Source organism: Pinus tabuliformis, chromosome 6 (genome assembly GCF_031772625.1).
Source record: "Pinus tabuliformis cultivar Carrire ecotype Pingquan chromosome 6, CPIR1, whole genome shotgun sequence".
NCBI classification, from domain to species: Eukaryota; Viridiplantae; Streptophyta; class Pinopsida; order Pinales; family Pinaceae; genus Pinus; species Pinus tabuliformis.
This window is the reverse complement of record NC_142292.1, coordinates 129,620,386-129,630,350: the sequence shown is the minus strand read 5'-3', so window position 1 is coordinate 129,630,350 and position 9,965 is coordinate 129,620,386. Positions and strand designations below refer to the sequence as shown.

Here is a 9,965-nt window from a genome sequence, read left to right as displayed (position 1 = left end):
CTTCCTATACACAGAGGACTGGGAAAACCTCAAAATCTCCCTTGAACCTCTCACTCTACTCATTCAAATGCCAAGCAAGACTGCATCATCTAAATTCTGTAAAGTCACTTTACAAATTTCATGATTGAAATGAAAATTTTACACATGAAATACACAGTTTCTGATCAGAGTATAGAAACTGCAAGAATTTATGCCAAAGAAGATGAAAGATTTGCAAAAACTTAATAGTTCATGTGAGACTTCAGCAGAGTCTCAGTGAAAATCATATGTCCCACTCCCACCAAGGGCATTTCTCCTTTTCCTTTCTCTTAAATTCTCACCCCACGATTTGGCTTCAGCAATTTCATGTTCACGATCTCGACTGACAGCTAAGACTCGCTTCCCGTCTCTGCTGGGTCTCCCAATTTTTCTACGGCTATGCCTCATCCCATCAGACTTGTCAGAATCTCCAAAATCCTTACCACTACCCTCCTGAGAACCTTCAGACTCATTTAAGGTATTCAAAGCCATAACACGAGCAAATTGTCGTTCATGGGAAGTCTCTCCAAGGCATAGTTCATGCTAGTTACTTCCATGTCTACTTACTTTATCAATTCCTCTTTTTGGAAAATCAGGATACTTCCTATCCTTGTTCATTTTCTCATGGGTAGGACTCGATGGTGCAGACTGATTAGTTTGAAAAAGATTCACTGCAATATCATACATCTGGGATGAAAAGTAACCAAGATTTGTTACTACATCATCGATCAAGGGCCGAGTGGCAACATCCTCCTAAAGACATATTAATGCCACAACAAGTGCTTGATACATGTCTCTCATGGGATAGAGTCCCTTAAGATTTGGATCAGCCATCTGTGCAAATTTTTTGCGGTCCTTAAACAAAGGTCATGCCCAAGAACAAGATTTTTCTCCTTTGCTGACAAGGAATTGTCAATAGCTTTTCTTCCTATTATTAACTCTAACAAGACTAGTCTGAAACTGTACACATCTAACTTGATAGTAAAATGGCCTGTCACAACATACTCTGGTGCACAATATCCATAAGTTCCCATTACTCGTGTGGAAACGTGAGTCTTATCTCCAACAAGTCCGAGTTTGGCCAGCCCAAAATCCGATAACTTTGGATGACATCCCTCATCCAGTAAAATATTAGAGGATTTAAAATCACGATATATGACTGGAGGGTTGGATTTGTCATGCAAATATTCCAACCCTCTTGTAGCACCTACAACTATTTTCATTCTTGTGTTCCAATATAATGGCTCCTTATCAAGAAGGAGATCATGGAGATGGTTTTCCAGTGATCCCAATTCCATGTACTCGTATACCAAAAGCATATAATCCCCATCAACACAATATCCAATAATGTTAACAAGATTAGGGTGATGAAGAAGACTCAACATCAAAACCTAAACAAGGAACTCCCTGTTTCCCTGCAATCCATTCCTACCGAGTTGCTTGACAGCCATAATCTGACTAGTTCTCTCAAGCCTCCCTTTATAAACTCTACCAAAGCCTCCTTCACCCAACAAACACTCAGGCCGAAAATTAATTGTCGTTGCAGCCAATTCTCGAGAAATGAATGTTTGCGCAGCAATATGTGGTTCCCCCATCTTGGGAGGTTTATCTTGCCTGTTCCCATGGAAGGACTTCGATATCAATCTATCCGAAGAGGCTTTGGGAAGTTGATTAGAAGATGCAGCAAGGTATTCCTGGTCATCTTTGCTCTTAATATCATTGAGTTCAGACCTTTTCAAGTGCTGCATGTCCTTTATGTCCTTTGCAAACCCAAACATGGAAAACAACTCATTTCTCTACTCAGCTAACAGTTAATCACAATATGAGTAGAATCCAAGTTCAAGGGGAAACAAGAAAATTCAATAACAGTTCAAGGGAAAAAAAGAAATCCAATAACATTTCAAGGGGAAAGAAAGCAATCTAGAAGATCAGAGTGATATCTCTAATCAGGTAAAAGTTAATCTCAGTCTGAGCTGAATCCAGTAACAGTTCAAGGGGAAAGAAAGGCAGCCAGCAGAGCGGAGTGTGATATATTTTGGCCTTTCTGTTCTTGTTCTGTTCGTTTAAATCCTTTCGCTTAGTGTGGTCATGCATAACTCTAAAAAGGCTACAAATATATCTATAAATAATATTCAATAACATAATATATATATATATATATATATATATATATATATATATATATATATATATATATATATATATAACAAGGCAAGCCATAGCATGGCGGTCAACCGAACATTCAGTAGGCAATACTTTTAGGATTCGGCTCCATCCATATAAAATGAAGCACCGTGAGGATTTAGACTATCCATGACCACAAACTGCATATCCTCTAAAGGTTTCCAGTGGCGCTTATTTCCAGTGGCGCATATCCTCTGATATTTATTTGAATGTATAAATATCCCATGATGCAGGAGAGAAATGGGTGTAGGATTGGAGGAAGAATCATATGCCAATGTTTCCTTAACATGCATTAAATAGAAATGACAAACTTGTGGGTGAACATTGGTTAGAGTTGTGACAAAACTAGGCAGAGGGGTAGCTAAGTGTGTTAGGTTTGCAATATGGAAAACATAAATGGTAAAATGCTTAGGTGTAGTTTCAACAAGAAAAATTGACATGTATAGAGAGGGCACAATTTTGGTGAGGGTGCCCACATTAAGGCCACAAAACTAATGGCTTTCACACATTTAAGTAGGCTAGAGAGGAACCTACAATGATACTAGGTCAAACACACACAAAATTGATAGGAAATATTTGAATAACTCGTGTATATTTATTATATTCACAAGATGTACATATTAATACATAGTTTTATGACCATTGGTTTTCATCTTCCAGGAGGTCACTTGGACTTCAATGACTATTGGAGTTCCTCCCCACCTACCCTAACAGATTAGGTGTCTAACAAACTTTTATACTAATGGATTCAACTTCCATCTACATGAAACACAAACGAGGAATCCAACAACCTTTTTTAGAACCCACTTAAGTTTTTGAGAAACTCGGTAGTAATACCAAAAATGGTTGCAAACTACAAAATGCTTTGGCCATTTTACCAACAACTCTGTTAGAAATTGTTAGAAATTATTGTGTATAGACCCTTCTAAAATATGGCTCTTCTTTCTCACACTAACTATAATTAGACAAATCTTCTAGGATAGTGATGACTCTTTGAGCTACAATCTTTCTTTGGCATGAAGAAAACATTAAAATTTACAAGCTCTAGATATAGAAACTATGAAATCAAGCATTGTGTCTACACCATATATTTTGGAATAAAAAGCAATCACAATATAAGATAGCTGGAATACTTTTAGAGAATATGGTTTGAAATCTATTATTTCCCTCTTTTTTCCGCATATGATGAAGCCACTTTTTTTTTTGCAGTCTGATATTTTTACTGAGGTATTAAAGATATATATATTTTTAAAATCCTGGTCATTGATTCAATTGATGTATCTTCGTTACCTCTTCTATATTTCTTTCTATTCAACAAGATTGTTGTAGGTGCCTATACTCATTGAAGATTGTGCATATCAAATACATTCTCAAATTTTAGAATTTTTTGGGAAGTAGCTTTGCGAAACTAGCCTTTTTCAAAATTGTTGTATAGGAAACCACCCAAATTCTTGCATAGGAGGCTTCTTTTGCATTCTGGGTTAAATTCAGTGTTTTGATGTATCTTTCCATGGTTTCTCTATTAGATGGAATAGTTCCTCTACCAACAATTATTGTGGAAGAAGGATAACTTCTCCTATTTAACAACATATAAGAAGGCTAGGTTGGATTTAAGAAATATCCCAAAATTTGGTACCTCATAATATATGTGCATGGATGATCTTAAGCTATGGGGCTCAATGTCAAGATTGAAAAATAAAGGATGCTAAGAGTTCTGTCAGGTTTTGAGTGCAATATTTTACTAAAAATATTTCATAACAATAGACTGTCATGGTGAAACAAAATACAAAGTTGGTTGGTAATATGTAAGCTTCAAAATCATGAGACTCGATAATCGGGGGAAATTGATAATGTATTGCTGAAACAGGGGGAAATTGATAATGTATTGCTGAAACAGGTGTTTCAGCAATGGGTAGAATCAATGATATGTTGCTGAAACAGGTGTTTCAGCAACGGAAAAAGTTGGTGTTACGTTGCTGAAACAGGTGTTTCAGCAACGGGAAAAATTGGTGTTACGTTGCTGAAACAGGAGTTTCAGCAACGAGAAAAATCAGAAAATTGTGATAACTGACTTAGGTCTGTGAATAATAAGGGATTATTTCAGCAGTAAGGGATGGGTAACACAGACTGAAGGAAGACATTTCGGGAGTGGTGGGAATGATAGAAATAATGGAGGGATATTACTTTAGGGAAGAGGGTAAAATGATGGGAGGAAGCTTCTTGATTTAAAGCTTCAGATCTTCTCATGATGAATCTGTCCTCCTTATTGCCTTTCCAGAATCTGCAAAATTCAATTGTAACATGCCAATCCTTGACAGGGATTATTAGTGCTAAATCTAATCTACTACTAAAAATACAGTGCAGAAAATTAAGTGCTGTGAGGAGCAGAAGACTCCCCTGGAAAAAGATAATGAATATCAGTCATGCAAGCAGTCTTGAAATCTTCTTTAGAAACAGGGCGCTCATATAAACGGAGCCTATGGCCATTGACTAGTAGAGGTGTTTTAGCATCATCAATTGTTACAAGTCTTACCGTTCCGTTTGGAAAGACATCTTCTACTTCATACGGTCCAAGCCAACGTGTACGTAGCTTTCCTTGAAAATTTTCAAACCGAGAATCATACAGCAAGGCCCAATTACCTTTTTGAAACTGCTTGTGTTTGATAATTTTGTCATGCCATTTCATCCTTTGTTGCTAAATCATGTTTGTTTGGTGAATGGCATCCAATCTCTTTTCATCCAACTCCAAAAGTTGCTGCAATCTAGTTGTCTGCACATCATTCAAATCAAGATTAACAGCTAAGGCAGTCTTTAAAGTTTTAATTTCAAATTCCACAGGAAAAATAGCATTTTTACCATAAACCAATTCATAGGGAGAAAAACCGGTAGTGTTTCTCCAAGTAGTCCTGTAAGCCCATAATGCCTCAGGGAGCCTTTGGGACCAATCCTTCCGGTTGTCCTTCACTGTTTTAGTTAGAATGGCCTCTAAAACTTTGTTTGTGCTTTCCACCTGCCCATTGGCCTGGGGGTGGTATGGTGTAGTCATTCTATGTTGAATATGATATTTGTGAAGGGTAGATTTAAAACCATGAGAACTGAATGGAGGTACCCCATCAGTGACTAGCTCTCTGGGGATTCCAAATCTAGTGAAAATATCTTCAAATAAGAAGGCCAAGACAGCCTCTTCATTGGCTCTAATAAGTGCTTTGGCTTCCACCCACTTAGTCATATAGTCTGTGCAGACTAATATATAGGTTCTTTGATTGGATGGAGGGTTAATGGGTCCTATGAAGTCCAAGGCCCATCTTTCAAATGGTTCAGAAACTACCTGGGGGTTTAGTGGCATTTGGTCTCTATGATTGGGTTGACCCATTCTCTGGCAGCTATCACAAGCCCTTACATACTTCTTTGCATCCTTAAATAATGAGGGCCAATAGTAACCCATCCTCAGGATTTTATGCGCTGTTCTTTTATCAGCAAAATGGCCTCCACAAGGGCCATCATGACAAGCTTTCAATATGTCATACACTTCATCTTCTCTAATGCATCTTCGGATCTCCTGATCAAGCCCAGTATAGAAGAGACATCCGCTGATCCAGCTATACCTGGCACTTTGTTGAACAATTCTTCTCTTTTCCCTATATGACAGGTGTGCTGGTAGTTTTCCTGCAACCAAGTAATTAGCAATATCTGCATACCATGGAGAATGAGCAGAAACTGCAAACAAATATTCGTCAGGAAAACTATCATCTACTGGAATATCATTATCAGTTTTTAACCGTGAAAGAAAATCAGCCACCACATTTTCCTTACCAGGCCGATCTACAATTGTAATATCAAATTCCTGCAATAGTAACAGCCATCTGGTAACTCTAGCATTTGTGACAGATTTGTTCATTAAGTATTTAATAGCTGAATGATCAGTGTGCACAAAAGTAGGGTACCCAGTAATATAGTGTCTGAATTTATTAATGGCATAGATTACTGCAAGGAACTCTTTCTCGGTAACTGTATAGTTAAGCTCAGCAGAGGTCATGTTCTTACTGATAAAGTATATAGCATAAGGAAGATGATTTTCCTCTTGTCCCAGGACTGCTCCAATAGCAACATCTGAAGCATCAGAGGATATGTGAAATGGAAGATTCCAGTCAGGCCCCCTCAAAATAGGAGCAGTAGATAGTTGATGCTTCAATTCTTCAAAAGCTTTTTGACAAGAATTAGTCCACTTGAATTCATCATTTTTCATAAGCAATACAAACAATGGAGAAGCTATTTTAGAGAAATCTTTAATAAATCTCCTATAATAACCAGCATGCCCTAGAAAACTTCTCACATCAGTTTGAGTTTTAGGAACAGAAAGATTCTGAATGACTAATATTTTAGATGGATCTACCTGAATACCTAGAGATGAAATAAAATGTCCAAGCACTATTCCCTCACTCATCATCATGTGGCATTTTTCGGTACTTAAGGAAAGGTGGGCTTGAATACATCTTTTAAGTACTTTCTCAAGGTTTTATAATCCCTCTTCAAAAGACACACCATAGGGGGTAAAATCATCCATAAATATTTCCATACAGTCATTCAGCATATCTGAAAAAATTCCTATAACAGCTCTTTGAAAGGTTGCTGGTGCATTGCATAATCCAAATGGGAGAACTCTATAGGCGAAAGTTCCCCAAGGACTGGTGAAAGTGATCTTGTCTTGATCCTGGGGTGCAATTTTTATCTGATTATAACCACTGAATCCATCTAGAAAAGAGAAGAATTTCTTCCCTGCAAGACTGTCCAACACCTGATCAATGAAGGGTAAGGGAAAATGATCCTTTTGGGTAGATTTGTTTAAAGCTCTATAGTCAACACATACCCTCCATTTCCCGTTTTTCTTAGGGACAATTACTAACGGGGAAACCCATTCACTGTCAGATATGGGGTATATAAACCCTGCATTAAGCAATTTTTGAAGTTCTTCTTTAACAATTTCTCGTAAATTAGGATTCATTCGCCTTTGGGGTTGACAAACAGGTCGGCATCCCTCTTTAATGTAAATTCTGTGAGTACATAATTCAGAAGAAATACCTTTCATGTCCGTGTAATCCCAGGCAAATGCCTCCTTATATTCGTGTAATAACTTCATTAACTGCTGTGTTTCAGCATCTGTTAGATCAGGATTTATGTTTAATGTCTTACCGGGTTCAATTTCAACTGTTACGCTCTTAGATGGGATCGTGTTTAAAGTTTGAGATGAATCTTCAGGTTCAATCTTTTCTTGTATATCAGTTTCAAAAATTGCAGTTAATTGATTGTGTGTTTCAGCAATAACAGAAGAAGGTTCACAAATAAAATTATTGATTATTTCATCTTCTGTATTGTCTTTAAGGGTTAAAGCTTGTCCTATAGTTAGAATCGGCTGAACAACATTATCATCATAATCCATCCATATAGAATCTTCATTATTAACTACTGGCGTAGCGTGAGGATAAAGAGTTAATTGTTTTGTTTCATAACCATTAGAAATTGTCATTGAACCAGATCTGCAACTTATAAATGCATCAGCTGTGGCCAACCATGGCCTTCCTAGAATTAAGGGATGTCCCCCCAGCTTTGTTTTAGTTTGCAATACAACGAAATCAGCTGGATATTTCCAGGATTCAACTGAAATGAGCAGGTCTTCAACAACCCCTTCTGGCTTAATTGTGGAGCGGTCAGCTAACTCTAAAATGGTGGGTGTATCTCTGATTGTGTTATTCAGCTGTAACAATTGTGAAGTTTCCAGAGTCATTATATTAATTGTTGCACCTAAATCTACCAAAACTCGGGGGATTACTGCTTTACCAATCTGAACTGTGACAGTAGGATGGCCAGGATCACCATATTTTACAGGAGGGGCTTTTCCGGACATTAATGCAGACAAGTCTCCCATCACATGTACTGTAAGGGGATCCTTGGTTTTCCTACCAGGTTTCTTCACACAAATATCCCTTAATGTTTTGGCATAAATTGGTACATCTTTTAATGCTTGTAAAAGTGGAATTTTAATATACAAATTTTGCAATTCCCCCATAAAATTAAAAGCAGGTGTTTCAGCTGTTTTGGTTAAAACCAAACGCTCGGGGAATGGAGGTTCTGTTAATTCAGCATTTTTGTTAGAAGGTGGTTGAGCTTCTTTTTGCTTTTCGGTTTCATTTTTATCTGAATCAGTTATATCATCAATAATAGGCTCTACTACTCTTCCAGATCTCAAGTGAATATCATTACATTGCATAGTAGGAAATATAGACTGATTCTGAATATCAATGACTTGCACAGCTTTATTATTGGGGTTAGGATTTGGTTGCGTAGGTAGTTGGGGTCTCATTTGGTTGTTTGGTGGGGCATTTGATGGCAGAGAGAGTGATTGTTGGAATTGAGGCATCTGATTTGGGTATGGAAGTGATTGATTATTCCAACTTGGGTTCCAAGGATTGAAAGGAGGTGGTTGCTGTGGAGGCCAAGGAGTCCACATTGAAGGGTCAACAAAGGGAGGGTTTTGCATTTGCATGGGTGGGAAATTCATTTGACTGAAAAGTGGATATTGCGTTTGGTTGAAGGGGGGGTAGCTTGTTTGGCCAAAAGCAGAATAATTGTTCCAACGATTAAATGGCATACCAGAGTTCGTACCTTGCCCTTTAGGTTGCCATTGTCTTCTTTGAGTTAACAGGTAGACTGCTTCAGCTTCTTCCTCTGTTGGCTGCATCGCTGCTTTTATCCCTGGTAGAGATGGACATTGTTCTGTCTCATGATCTTTCTCACAAAGGGTGCAAACTGGTACTTTATCTCTTGGACACTCCCTTAGTGGATGTTTATCTCTACATTTCGGGCAGTAAACAGCCAGAGTTGCTTCTGCCTCAGCCTGCTTCTTCTTAACCTGCAAAGTGTCAATCTGCGAAGCAAAAGAACTTAGCATTTCGGTTTTAAATTCTTCAAACAAATTACCTATCTCTGCTCTTGTTGCTCCTCCATTGGCTGATTTCTGTACCCTTGAATAGGTGGAATCTCTTATTCTGTTTCTTGCAGCTCCCCTAGAACATCTTTTAGCAAGTTCACAAATCTCATCATATGATTCTTTAGATATATCTCCCTTAGCAAGCATATTTAACATATTTAAACAATCATCCCTTAAACCTCTAAGTAATATTGTTTTACGAATTTCCTTACTTATATCTGGATGATCGGATCTCTGTATGTTGTATTGCAATCTTTCGATGTAGTCCTCCAAGCTTTCATCCGATTTTTGTGCCATATTGAATAATTCATCCTTCTTCTCTCTTGTCCGGCAGTAGTCCTGATATTTAAGCAGAAATTTTTGTTTCATTTGCTCCCATGTTGTGATTACCTGACTCCCAAGGCTCATGAACCATCTCAAGGCATTCCCTTTTAAGGTGGCTGGAAACAGTTTCAACTTTTGAGCATTAGTAACATAATCATAGCTTCTGCATAAAATATCAAATTCAAAAAGAAACTCGTCAGGATCCTCAGTAGATAAACCATGAAAGTTAGGTAGGGCAGACAATGGGATATTTTTCATTGTTCCTGCAGGAAGATCACTGATGGGAAATCCCAAGGTAGAAAGAGAATTTTCATCCCTTCTTTCTTCTTCAGGACCTGTACGTCCTCCTCCAAAGAGGAGATTATCATTGTTGTCTTCCATTGTTGGTCCTCCTACTGCACTTTCTCGATCGTCAGAATCCTCTATTGGTTCTTCAATGTTTCCTACCGGTCGT

General features: G+C 37.9%; 1 pseudogene; it reads right to left on the bottom strand.

The window, feature by feature from the left end:
- Positions 1-252: 252 nt before the first annotated feature.
- On the bottom strand, positions 253-1,810 carry LOC149257695 (putative serine/threonine-protein kinase PBL7 pseudogene; annotated as a pseudogene).
- Positions 1,811-9,965: the final 8,155 nt, after the last annotated feature.